At 33.3% G+C, this 12000-nt stretch overlaps 1 long non-coding RNA gene across 1 annotated transcript; it reads left to right on the top strand.

The window, feature by feature from the left end:
- Nucleotides 1-1495: 1495 nt before the first annotated feature.
- On the top strand, nt 1496-11622 carry LOC148126381 (uncharacterized). The gene is made up of 3 exons (XR_015743198.1): nt 1496-1988; nt 9422-9518; nt 11198-11622. It is a non-coding gene; the product is annotated as an uncharacterized LOC148126381 (long non-coding RNA).
- The last annotated feature ends 378 nt before the right edge of the window (nt 11623-12000 follow it).

The following is a 12000-nucleotide window of genomic DNA, read 5'->3' as shown; positions in this document are numbered from 1 at the left end:
TTACCAATAGAACCATATCAAACCTCTAAAAATTTGAAAGCAGCTCTAAGGTGCATGGAAACAACATCTTCAATGGTAACCAGACAACTCTATAGTGATTGGGTGACTGTTATTTTCCTTTCGAAAAACAGTTTAAAAATACTTCTGAAATCTATGAAAATCTACTGCAGGAAAATGAAAATCAAATACAAAGTCAGCTCAAACAAGGCCCATTTCAGCAGCAGCTGTAACTCTCCTCCTGATCTCTCTATCTTGAGTTTTTGCAAATCCTTTGGATATACGAAATAGGAATTTAGACAGGTTTCCCAACAAACCTTGGCTGTAAAATGTGGTAATGCTACTCTGTTTTAACCACATTTGATCCAAGGTCCAGCTTCAGACAGCATGCTGGTTCATTAATTTGGCTTTAGCATGCTGTACAAGCGCAACCTTTGACACAACCTTCTGTTTGTGGTAAGCCTTGTCTGCTTAACTGTGGTTAATTGAAAAAAATAATAGGCTGAATTTACATAATACATCAGCTCTTAAATCATTATTTACATACTGCATTAGTGTGTGCACTAAATAAAAAATAAGCAAAATATATATTTGTTTTAGCAAATGATGCAAATCCTATCTTATTTGACATATAAGAGACCTTACTAATCCAGAAGGTTGCATTAATAGCTATTTGTATGCAGGGGGTGGAACATTGCTGAAATAAGTATTTATTTTTGCTTTTTCGATCAAATCTGCATATGCATGCTCATGCAACTAAATCTGTTGCTATAGTACGTGGCTGTGCTTTTGAGATTTGATAGATATATCAAAAATAATTCTACTAGTATGCATATTATTTTGACAATCTTCTAATCTTCTTATACATAAATCTCTTTGATTTTAATAGGGGTCTTTCTTGAATATAGTGGACAGCAATGTGGATTCTTCCAATTTAGTTACCAAGAAGCAGTTAAATTATTTTGGACGTGGAGTTTCTTTGACCATGATGGTAGTAATTGAGTTTCAATCACAATAAATCTGGAGGACATATTAGATTGGAGGAAACTTATATAAAGCACACATTTCAATCTACTGACCTTAAGGATTGCTCTAGCCACATTTTCTAAAAAAGACCTTATAACTGACTCCTTCATAGTATCCTAAGGGAACATTTCTGCTATATGCTAATTAATGATATAGACATTAATTAATACAGTCATTGTTTTTTTTAGGGTCTGTGCTTAGCCTATTTTTTTCCAGAAAAGGAAAGGTAAACCCATCAGTGAACTACGTAAAATAGATGAATGTGTACAGAAGCAGTCATTCACTTTGTTGGATTATGTGCAGCAAAGGTAAATTTGAGCTAAGGATGTTTTTAAGGGCAAGTTGTGTGAAGCTGAATAGGTATTATGTCCTATCAAGGACTCATTGTTTCGTAGATTCTATACCCAACAATGCCTCATTGTGATGGCAACAGGGAATGGTGCATTAAATACCCGGGTTTCAGACCCCTTTCACATTTTGGTGTCCTTGTCTGCTGTACAGACTTGGATATTCTCTCTGTCCTTTGGTTTGGTTGGTAATGGGTTCTCTGGCTGAAATAATGAGATCAGACAGTTCATCTGGATTGAAACCAACCACTCTCATCTCCGTCTTCCTAGCTTTTCCAAGATTTCTCTTCTATTTAATCCCAGAATAATGAATCTAAATGAATTTCTGAGACAGACTTCTAAACAGTTTTTACAAATTTGGAAGACTGCTTTTAGATTTAGATAAATTTCAATTTTGTATGTTTTGGGACTTCAGCTATTCTATTTAATTGGCTGCTTGATGAAACCTGTTTCTGGGTACTCTGAAATAAAAAAAAATCTATCAGCTGATATTTTTTTTTCCAATTCACATAGAAATATTTCTTGGAAGGATGAGGAAGCACAATACCAATTGTGTGTTTTATTTGATATAGCCAATATCTCACTGAAGAGATCAGCTTTTCATCTGCAAGTATAAAGGTGAGTTCCTTACCATGAAATAGGATTGTAATGTATAGATTTTGTGACATGGATAAAAATTAGGCCTAGGACAGTTAAATGGTGATTAATGTTATCCTTGGCAAGGTTTTCTAGAGACAAGTGAGCTTAAGAAAAAACTGTACACCCATGCTGACTATGTAATAAGTGTAGATTCTTAACTCTGAACAGGCAGGCTGGAAATGTTACGTGTATCGGAAACCTTCTATAAGATTAATAGCTTCTTTGCCAAGTAATATATCTGTAATACCTATTTATAAAGAGAAATATTAAACTATTTTAACAGACTAGGGGATTATGTGATAAGAAGATACATAATGAAGATACATACAGATGCAGATACATAAACATGTAATTAGAATGCAGATACATAAACATCAGTGAAGACTAATAATAATAATTATAACTATAAATGTGACAACTCTATTTGTCATATTTCTGTAGATTTAAAATTATTAAATCACCAACATATTAGTATCTTATATAGTAATAGTAATATATAGTATAGTAATATATAGTATCTATATATTTTATTTCATATATATAATATATAAATTAGATAGATATAGATCTAATTAGTTAATTGAATATTTGATGCTCAAAGTACCGCAGCACTCAAATAATATGATCCTGACCTAAAGTAGCTTTCTTTTGCATTTTTATATATTAATTCCATTTAGAAGAAGCTATTGCTTTTGTGGGTGTTTATAATTGTTTGAACACTGTAAAAGTTTGGAAAAAGGGAACAGTGGAAACGTGCTAAGCTTATCATTATGTTAATGATGACTAAAATATTGCATTACAAATTGAAATGACTTTCCATCATTATACAATAATTTAAGCAATTTATCACCATCAGTCCAGTCTGAAAAGGGTCTGTTTACAAATTCGGGTTTCATACACTAGTTTACATATCAGAATAATTTTGACTTCATCATAAAAGAGAGAATTGTGGGTTTTTTTCCCTCCTTTAGTCTTGTTCATTTTGCCAACAATAACTTGGAAAGAGAACAAAACAAACATCTTTTAAATTATTTTGATCCGACTTCCAAAATAAAGTCAGCATTTAAAATCTGAGGAAAAATGGACAGGTTCTGGAATAGTCAACAGATTTGTCTTGGGAATTGTATTAAAAGTCCCACAACTTGCTCTTCATTATTTGAGATAAATTATGATCATTTAATGATAATGAAACAATTAAAGACTGCCATTGAGCAGTCTAATTGGTCTACTGGAGCTACCATTTATGTCTTATAAATACAGGACAATCCCCAGGTGAGAACAAAAAACTAATGTTTTCTGTATATTTTGCTGACATTTGGCAGCTGTCCATATTTTTGCAGCAAACATCTGGACAACCCCCAAATGGGCTAGCCGAAGAGCAATCTTGGAGACTTGATATATTTCAATTCAGCTAAAGTGCTGAGCTAAGATGTAAATCACAACTGATAAACTTCAGTGTAAAAATAAAGGCATCTTCTAACACAGTAGATCTTTCTGTGTCTAGCATTATCATTGCCATGTGCCAAAAAAAATGTTTTCCATGGAAAAAGTTTAAAGAGAGAGCTAATATTTTAGTTAAACAGAGAACCTTCAAAATTATTTCTTCTGTGTGGAGATTTTTACTTGTTTTATATGGATAGAGGACCATTCAATCCTGTGAGGCCCCAAAGTCATAAGGCTCAGGGATTTACCACTTCAAAGAGAATTAGTTCTGAGATGGCTCTGTGCTTCAAATTAACTGTGGTCTGAATAAATAAGAAGTAAGGCTGCAGTGTTTGCTGTGAAAAGCGTGGGGATAAGCAGCCTAATTCTTTTTGTTTAAACTCCATTCCACAGAGTTTTATGATGAAACGTCTATCATTATTAATATATTCCACGCTGCACTGTGCCTTTTCATTAAAACTCCAATCAGCTTCATAGTTCTGAATGGCTCCCAAATAGTAAGTTACAAATGCCCCATAGTTGGGTGGATGGGTTTATATTATCAAAAAAGAAGGAAATATAGCTCAAAAATGGAAAGCAGAATTACAGTGATTTGAATTTAGATGCAGTCTGACAAGCATTGCTGACATTGTTTTCTCCTGGTTAAGCTGAACACTATACCCACACGAAAAATAACTGTGTGTGATATGATTATTCCTAGATTTGATTATCTCTATGCTATGAGAACTATGATCTAATTTGTAGATTGCTAATTTCAAAAGATTGAAAAAACATGATTGTTTACTAACAAGTTGGTTCTAATGAAAAACAAGTCTCTAATTCCAAAACGGGCAATTTATATTTGCTCCATCTTAGGTTCTGTATATAACTATTGATAAAAGTATATATTAAATTTTAATTTTCCATCTGGAGTCCCAGTTTAGGTGCTACTCTGAATTAAGACATGTTATTATAATAGCCAAGAAAGTTTATTAATATGGGGAGTTGTCAGTGCTTAAAATATAACTCACATTGAACATAAATGTTTAAGGATGATTTATTAAATTGTTTATGGTCTATCCTGAGGATGGTGTAGCAGTATACAGTATAAGAATTAGTTATCTTACCAATCCTTAGTACTTTTTGTCTTAGATACACTTGGGAAGTACTATTAGGAACACTGAGTTCAATTTAGTGCAAAATCTGGAATGAAGCATCCTTAATAAAGGGTTTCCATTTTTAGAAGAAAGCTATTGAAGAAAAATTTAATCTTATTGATTCTCAAATTGTTCTTACCATACTTTTTTTCCTAACACTTTTATAGAATCTACCTTCCTCTGACCTAGCCTTGATTAAGCATGCAGCCTTATAAACTTTCCAAGGGTAAAACTCATATAGCCAGTTAATTTCCTTTGGAATAAAAATGACTGGGTTGTCCCATGCCTCCAGACCAAACAATGCCGTAAAAGACTGTAATCTTGGTTTAAAAAAAAAGTCTGGCTTGAATTCCAAAATAACACGTGAAAGTTCATGAAAACAATATCTTATTCTGTAGTCCTCCTGAGTTTTAGAAGACCCTTCTGAACAATATGAAATTGGATACAGGCCAATATTGATGAAGGGAAAAAATTGCCCTTATTAACATGTATTTGAATGTTATGGAATAAATAAAAATTTCTTCTGGAATAAAAAGGGGTGGTAGCCCAGTGCGATAAATTCAGTCATAGCCTTCATATTTTGGACTTCATATTTATACAAATGAATTTATACTTTGTAGATATAAATCTACAAAAATACCACTATTTCAAATATACATTATATAATCTGTGGCATGATCTATCACTGGATTTTCATAATGTTTTGGGGAGTGTTTCATTTCTTTTAACATTAATTCTGAGATCTAGTGTTGGAAAACAAGTAATGAGGCACACATAGCCTTGTTGAAGTCAGAAGCAGTGGCAACATTTGCCTAAATCCCCTATAAAAGCAAAATTTAAGTCCTAGTCTAATCAGTGCTTCAAAAGGATTTGAGTTTTATTGCAGCCTGCCAAGTTGCATGTGACTCTAGGGGCTACAGGATAAACATTTCAAAACGTAGAAGCTTTGAGAAGAGGGTAATTTTCCTAGTGTTCACATCATTATCAGCCATGGTACACAAGCACACAATGGAAATGATACTAGTCTGATTGCAAACAATGCCTTTGAAATTAAAAAACAAAAACTTCAAAACCATTTCTTAGTGAAGGATTTATCAGTATAATTACCATTTTCTAATCTGGAGTTGTGCTGAGACATTGTTTCAAGTAATGAGTGAATCAGGGGAGAGGATTTGCTACCAGGTTCTTTAAGGGTGAGTAGTATTAAGGGGGAATCCTAAGGCTGATGAAGCTTTGTAAGGACCCTGCAAGGCTCTGGAACACCTACTTCTCCTGATTTCCCTTGGAGTTTACAAAGCAAGCAGGTAATTAAGAGAAGCTGAAAATAATTTGCACATTACTGATTGGAGCTTCCCATGAAGTTTCCAGCCAGGTTGTAGCCAAGCTTACCCCATGAGGACAGCAGGGCTGAATTTGGAAAAACTTCTAAACTCCAGCTCCTGACATAACTGGTGAAGACAAATGCATTTTTGATGATTTAGGATTGGCTAAATAGTTGAAAGCCCAGAGAGAATATTTCAAATCTGTCCTTAACTGACACTCAGCGTACTGAAGTGGCTTTCAATCCAAATCCACAGACCAAAGATTGGGCCCAAGATTGGGCTAGTAATCTCATTCTATTGGCTGAGATAGGCTCTGCTGTTTCCATAGTCTTGTCTCTTAGTTCATACAAAATAACAGTTGCTTTTGGATTCCTATCTTCGGTTTTTTGTCTTATTTCTTTTAACCATTATCTCTCACTCAGGACTGCTGTAATTAACAATAATATAATTACAAAATAACAGAGTTGGAAGGGACTTTGGAGGTGTTCTAGTCCAGCCCCTGTTCTAGCAGGAGATTCTATACTATTTTTTTGTCTTAATTCAAAACAACAATTTAGGCAGGCTCCCTATGAATAAGGAGTACACAGCAACCAAAGATGTTTGTCTAACTCTTCAAAAAAGGGTTGAACAATCTCAGACTTCTTCCAGCTTCAAAGAAACAAAGTTGGCACTGACAAACTTTAATCTCTTTAAGGTACACTTTTAGCAATAATGATATAGTCTTAGGTGTTTTTGCAATTTTTAAAAAGAAAAAAGAAAAATCTAAAACAAAAATGAAACTGATAACTCATCCAAAATATGTTTCCCTCTTAAACAAATTGATAGTATTTCCATACTGAATCCTCACTTTTCAGATATTAACATGTGGAATTCAGACATTGTAATTGTGAATGATGCAACTATTGCTGAGATAAAGTTTCATGGAAAGAAAAGATATTCAAAATGACCTTCCGGCCGATAGATCACTTTTTAAAGTTAAATCTACCGTAATAGTAAGCACTATAACAATATAGTGCTTACTATTAAAATATAATTTTAATTTTAAATTTTAAGTTGAGACTACTTAGTCCAGACTTTGTGATGTGATCTTCAAAACAATATTTTCTCAATCACTCCATCCCATTTTAATCATCTTGCTGAATAAGGAATCTGTTAATATGATTGTTTACTATTTTGTAATATTGATCATAAAAATATCATCCAACTATGGGTATTTAATATTTTTTAACAACACAAAATTTTGCTTTTTTGTAGCATTCGCAGCACAATCCTTTGCATGTTTATTCAGAAATTAATCCCAGTGCATACAGCCTTAGTTTGCACTAACACAGCTCAAACTGGTTTTAACCACACATTTTGGTTGCAGTTTAAAAAACAAATATGAATTATAAGAATTTTAATTTTGGTACATGTAAGATTTCCCTAAAAATTAATAAATGTAAAGAAAATATTTCTTAAAATCTGTATATACACCAGTTTTTATTTTACAGTCAGCTGTACTACGTGGAATATATGTTGGGAATTTCCAGCCTCTTGCATACCACCTAACCTCTGTAACCAGTGCAATGAACAGTTTTACAAAATACAATGGAAACCCTGCCACTTTGAAGATAAGCACTCACAGTTCACTTAAAACAATAATTCTGTACTTTCTTTCCTGTGTCAAGATTTATTTTAAGTATTACTATAAAATATCATAGAAGCTGCTAGCAGCCAGATCAGTTTGTATAAAATCAAGGGTCTCTTTGTGGCATATGACAGGCTATATTTGACACAGGAAAACACTTAATCATGAATGCTATCAGCACCACACCACACCTATCTTTGTAAAAAAAAAAGATTTATTACTGTGAACTTGAACTGAAAAGAGACAAGTAATCATGAATCTTAAAAGCTACTGCTGAAGAGTTAGGGTTAAGGTTATAATGTCCCAAATGTTCTGTTGCATCTTAAATGATATTACCAGCTACATAGGAGAAATGCAAGAGGTATATTGATGTCATCTAGAACATTGGACACACAGATATTAACATTTAGGATGATTCACTCTCTACTGCAATGGCCAATGATCCTACTTTATAGTTCTCTATTGGGAACTATTTGCTAGCTAAAAGTTTTTAGCAACTCCTGGTTAAAGGTAATGAAGCAACAATAGTTAGAATCTAATTACAAATCAAATACCGATAGGCAGAAATAAAGATGGTCATAATCTTCGTACATGAGATGCCATCCTATGTTTCTATTTATCTTGTAGTGTTTATGTCCAAATTTGTAGCAATCATATTTCCATGTGCAAATTGTATTGATCGTTTCCTTATTGCTGCTGCTATTATTGTGATTACAAGCAAATATTCTTCTAGAAACTTATTCTATTGCAAAAAGGTTTTTGGGGGAAAACAGGTCCTCGGCTATCAAAAACTCTTAAAACTGCTAAAATTAAAAGCCCCCTTATAAGTCCCTGATATCGAACCATGTCAACAACAAACAAAACCAATTCAACTGGAATGAAACCAAAGTCATTGGACATGTCAAAAACTTACCATGTGCATGAATTTATTGAAGCCTTATGCTCTACAAATGGATCCATCAATAAATACATTGACTTAGAACAAGAATATGAACCTATAAGAAACTGGATCACCCAAATGATCAATCAACGAAGGATCTGATCACCACACCACCACCACTATGTAAACAACCAGTCACACAATCAACTGACAACAACACCACACAAGACCTATGTAAACAAGAAAAATGGAACAAGACATGTCCCCAAAACATCACTGAAGATGTTACCTACATAGTTTGGTAACAAAACATCTGGGAGCTAAACAGCAAGCTTGGAGGACAAAAGCCTGCCAAAGTCCTCTTATGGTTTTTAAGATGGCCATTATGGAAGGCCCAAAAGCTCATCAACCATGAATACATTTTTATTAATTAATTTTATAGACTGTCCAATTCCATCATAACTCTGGGTGGCTGCTAGAATGCCTCCTGGATTCTGAATGGATTAATTCTTTTAACAATGCCATGTCTTAGCTTCAGAATATACTTTAAAAAGCCTGTCATGGGAAGATTAATTTTAAAAGATTAAAAATGCTGGAACATTCCTTTTTGAGAAATTCTGTCTCTCTTCCTCCAAGCTTAGCAAAAATCCTTTGCTTTTCTTACTAGCCAAACGGGAGTTTCTTTTTATTACCTGAGCTCTATAAAGATTGTGAAATAAATTTAATAGAACATGGTAATTCTGGTTTTATGTTTTCCAGCTAAATAGGTGGTGTGATATTACTGGGGGGACTGAGGAATGTTTTGCTGATGTTATAGACATCATGATTGCAAACCACCTATAAGCTTTGTGACTGGGCACTATATTATTCTTTTTTAAAAGAAATTTTAAAAAATCCTATGATAATCATTGTGAGTTTTTACTTTCCCAGTTTGTATCCTACAGTTAAATTCTGAGCATTCTTATTCATCCATCACTTTGAGATCCTCCATTTTGCTCTTTCAGAAAGATCCCTGGGCAGAAGACAAAAAATTACAACACACACAAATACACACTCACACATAGGAAAGTTTACCTGAATTCAACAGAACTACAGTCCTAGGTAAGTATATATAGCGGATAATTCCAAATATTATGCTCTGCAGGTAAATTGAACTTCTAATTCTCTAATTGTCCAAGGAAATCTGGGCAGTCTAAGTCAAACACATCGGACAGCTGTTAAATGTTTAGAACAGATTGCCTGTCAGGCTGTATTTCTGGATACCAATGTTCTATTCCAGGCAACTTTTATACCACTTTTTTTTAAATGCTAGCCTTTTCTTCATTATTTTTATATGCTGGAAGCTATCCTGTGTATTGTTTTAATAATGGAAAATTGAGATATAAATAGCCTTGTAAAACTAATGAACAAATAATCTGGTGCTTGGTTAACACAATATATCCCTTGGGATTGATGCCAGCATCGTATACTAGTACTATTATGACACAATGTAATAAATCCATTGCCATCATAATATTCTGGTTCTAAATGAACAATAGGATTTACACAGGTACTATAAACATAGAGTAAATTGGATTTAATATTTCCAGGATACAAATCCTACAAAAGTCCATAAAAACATATCAACCTAATGGTATAGTAGCTTAATATTTTAATTGTTCACATTCATCCCTAACTGTATATCGCTCCACAATCTTCACTGTAAAGAAATTAATCATTGAAAATTATTTTAAATGAGTTTATTTTATATCTGATAAATTAAGACAAAGGTAATGTTGTTTAAGGAAGACATAACTATTGGATATTAATGTTCTAGCCTGATTTAATCAGATACCTGTTACAGATTCTAATTAATGGTATTTCCATTCTCCACATACCTCTGGTTAATCATCAGTATGTAAACCTCTAGAGAAATCACATTCATCTTAAATAATGTAACACTATGGGAACACTTCTAATAATTCTGACCTTTACTCTTTCTTTTTGCAATAATTATAACTTCAATAAAGATTCCAGCATTTACTGTCATTACTAATTGGTTCCTTCAAGAGAGGGAAGGTAGGCAATAGCCACCAGATAGTCCTGTTCACCTGATTTCTTCCATCTCCATCTCAGGCCAATTTTCCAATGTGAAAGTATGTTCAACTGCGTGTGGGGGTGGGAATGATTAAATAATAATTACATTTTTATTTATGATTGCATAAATATTTGGGATTGTTTTATCCTTAAAATCAGAATATAGATAACTCTAATCAGATCATCCTACATCAAACAATTACTTTGATGTAAATTACTTTAGTGTACTATTTTATATTTCCTCTATTATCTCAGAGATCAAAATATGTGTTTAAAATTATACACTGTATTTCTAGTTATTATTAATGATGCATTTATTCCAGAAGCATGGAGCAATAATAACGTTTAGAAATTTTGCACAACTAAATACAGATCAGGAGCTGACTGTATAATAAAAATAGGGCTAATGATATATAACTTCTTTGAGAATACCATTCTTTTCAAAATAACTACAATAATGGGAATGAAGAAGCATTTTCTCTCATCAGAACCAACTTAACCCAAACCAAACCAAACAAACCACAGTTGATTTAAGACTGAGCAAGCTCGTTGTCAAAAAATATTGTCAGCTGACAAAAAAGAGGAGGAGAAAATGGAAGATAGAACAGAGTATCCTTTAAAGGTTGTGTCTGGCTGCTGCTGTTTAGAATATTGAGAAGAAACAGTTAATATTACAACTACACTATTTCTGATCTTAACTTTAGATCTAACATCTGTTTATTCATTCAACCATAGAAGAGCACAAGTAAACTGTATTTTTCAAACTGGGAGCCAGAATAAGTGAAATAATGCAGGTGAAGTTATTTTATAAGAGACTTACAAAAGAAAGGCTTCAGAAAAAGATCAAAGTTTTGGAATGGCCCAGCCACAGTCCAGACATGAATCCAACTGAAAATTTGTGGGTTGACTGAAAGAGGGCTGTGCACAGGAGATGCGTTCACAATCTGACTGATTTGGAGTATTTTTGCAAGAAAGAGTGGGCAAAGATTCCTAAGGCAAGATGTGCCATGCTGATAGGCTCCTGACCAAAAAACCTGAATGCTATCATTAAATCAAAAGGTGTTTTAATAAGTATTTGTTTAAGGGTGTGTCCATTTATGCAACTACACTGTTGTACATTTTTTGTTATTCCCCGCCCCCCAAAAAAAGTTTCAGAATTGCTTGTGTGCATTCCCTACTCTTGTTCAATTCAATGAATTGTCTTTAATGTAGGCAGAACTTTTTTTTTGTTCACAGTTCTATCATGTAAACTGAAATAGGCATAGGTGCCAGACAGTAATTTCCTTTGGAATCAATACACATTATTCTTTCTCTGAAGAGAAAATTCTTTCTCCTTGATTAAGCTTGATCCTTTGCCATCCAAATATACTATATGTCTGCTTTTTAATTTACAAGTGATTTAATTTACAAGTAATTGTATTTTATGCTCTTGTTTTAACAGTAGGTATACCATACCTGTTGGCTAAGAAGTATCTACTGTATGTTATGCTCATTGAAGTGCATTCTT

The sequence above is a fragment of the Pseudonaja textilis genome, chromosome 3 (assembly GCF_049901715.1).
Source record: "Pseudonaja textilis isolate UNSWEBS1 chromosome 3, rPseTex1.2, whole genome shotgun sequence".
NCBI classification, from domain to species: Eukaryota; Metazoa; Chordata; class Lepidosauria; order Squamata; family Elapidae; genus Pseudonaja; species Pseudonaja textilis.
Note: the sequence above shows the minus strand (reverse complement) of the source record. Positions and strands in the feature narration are given on the sequence as shown.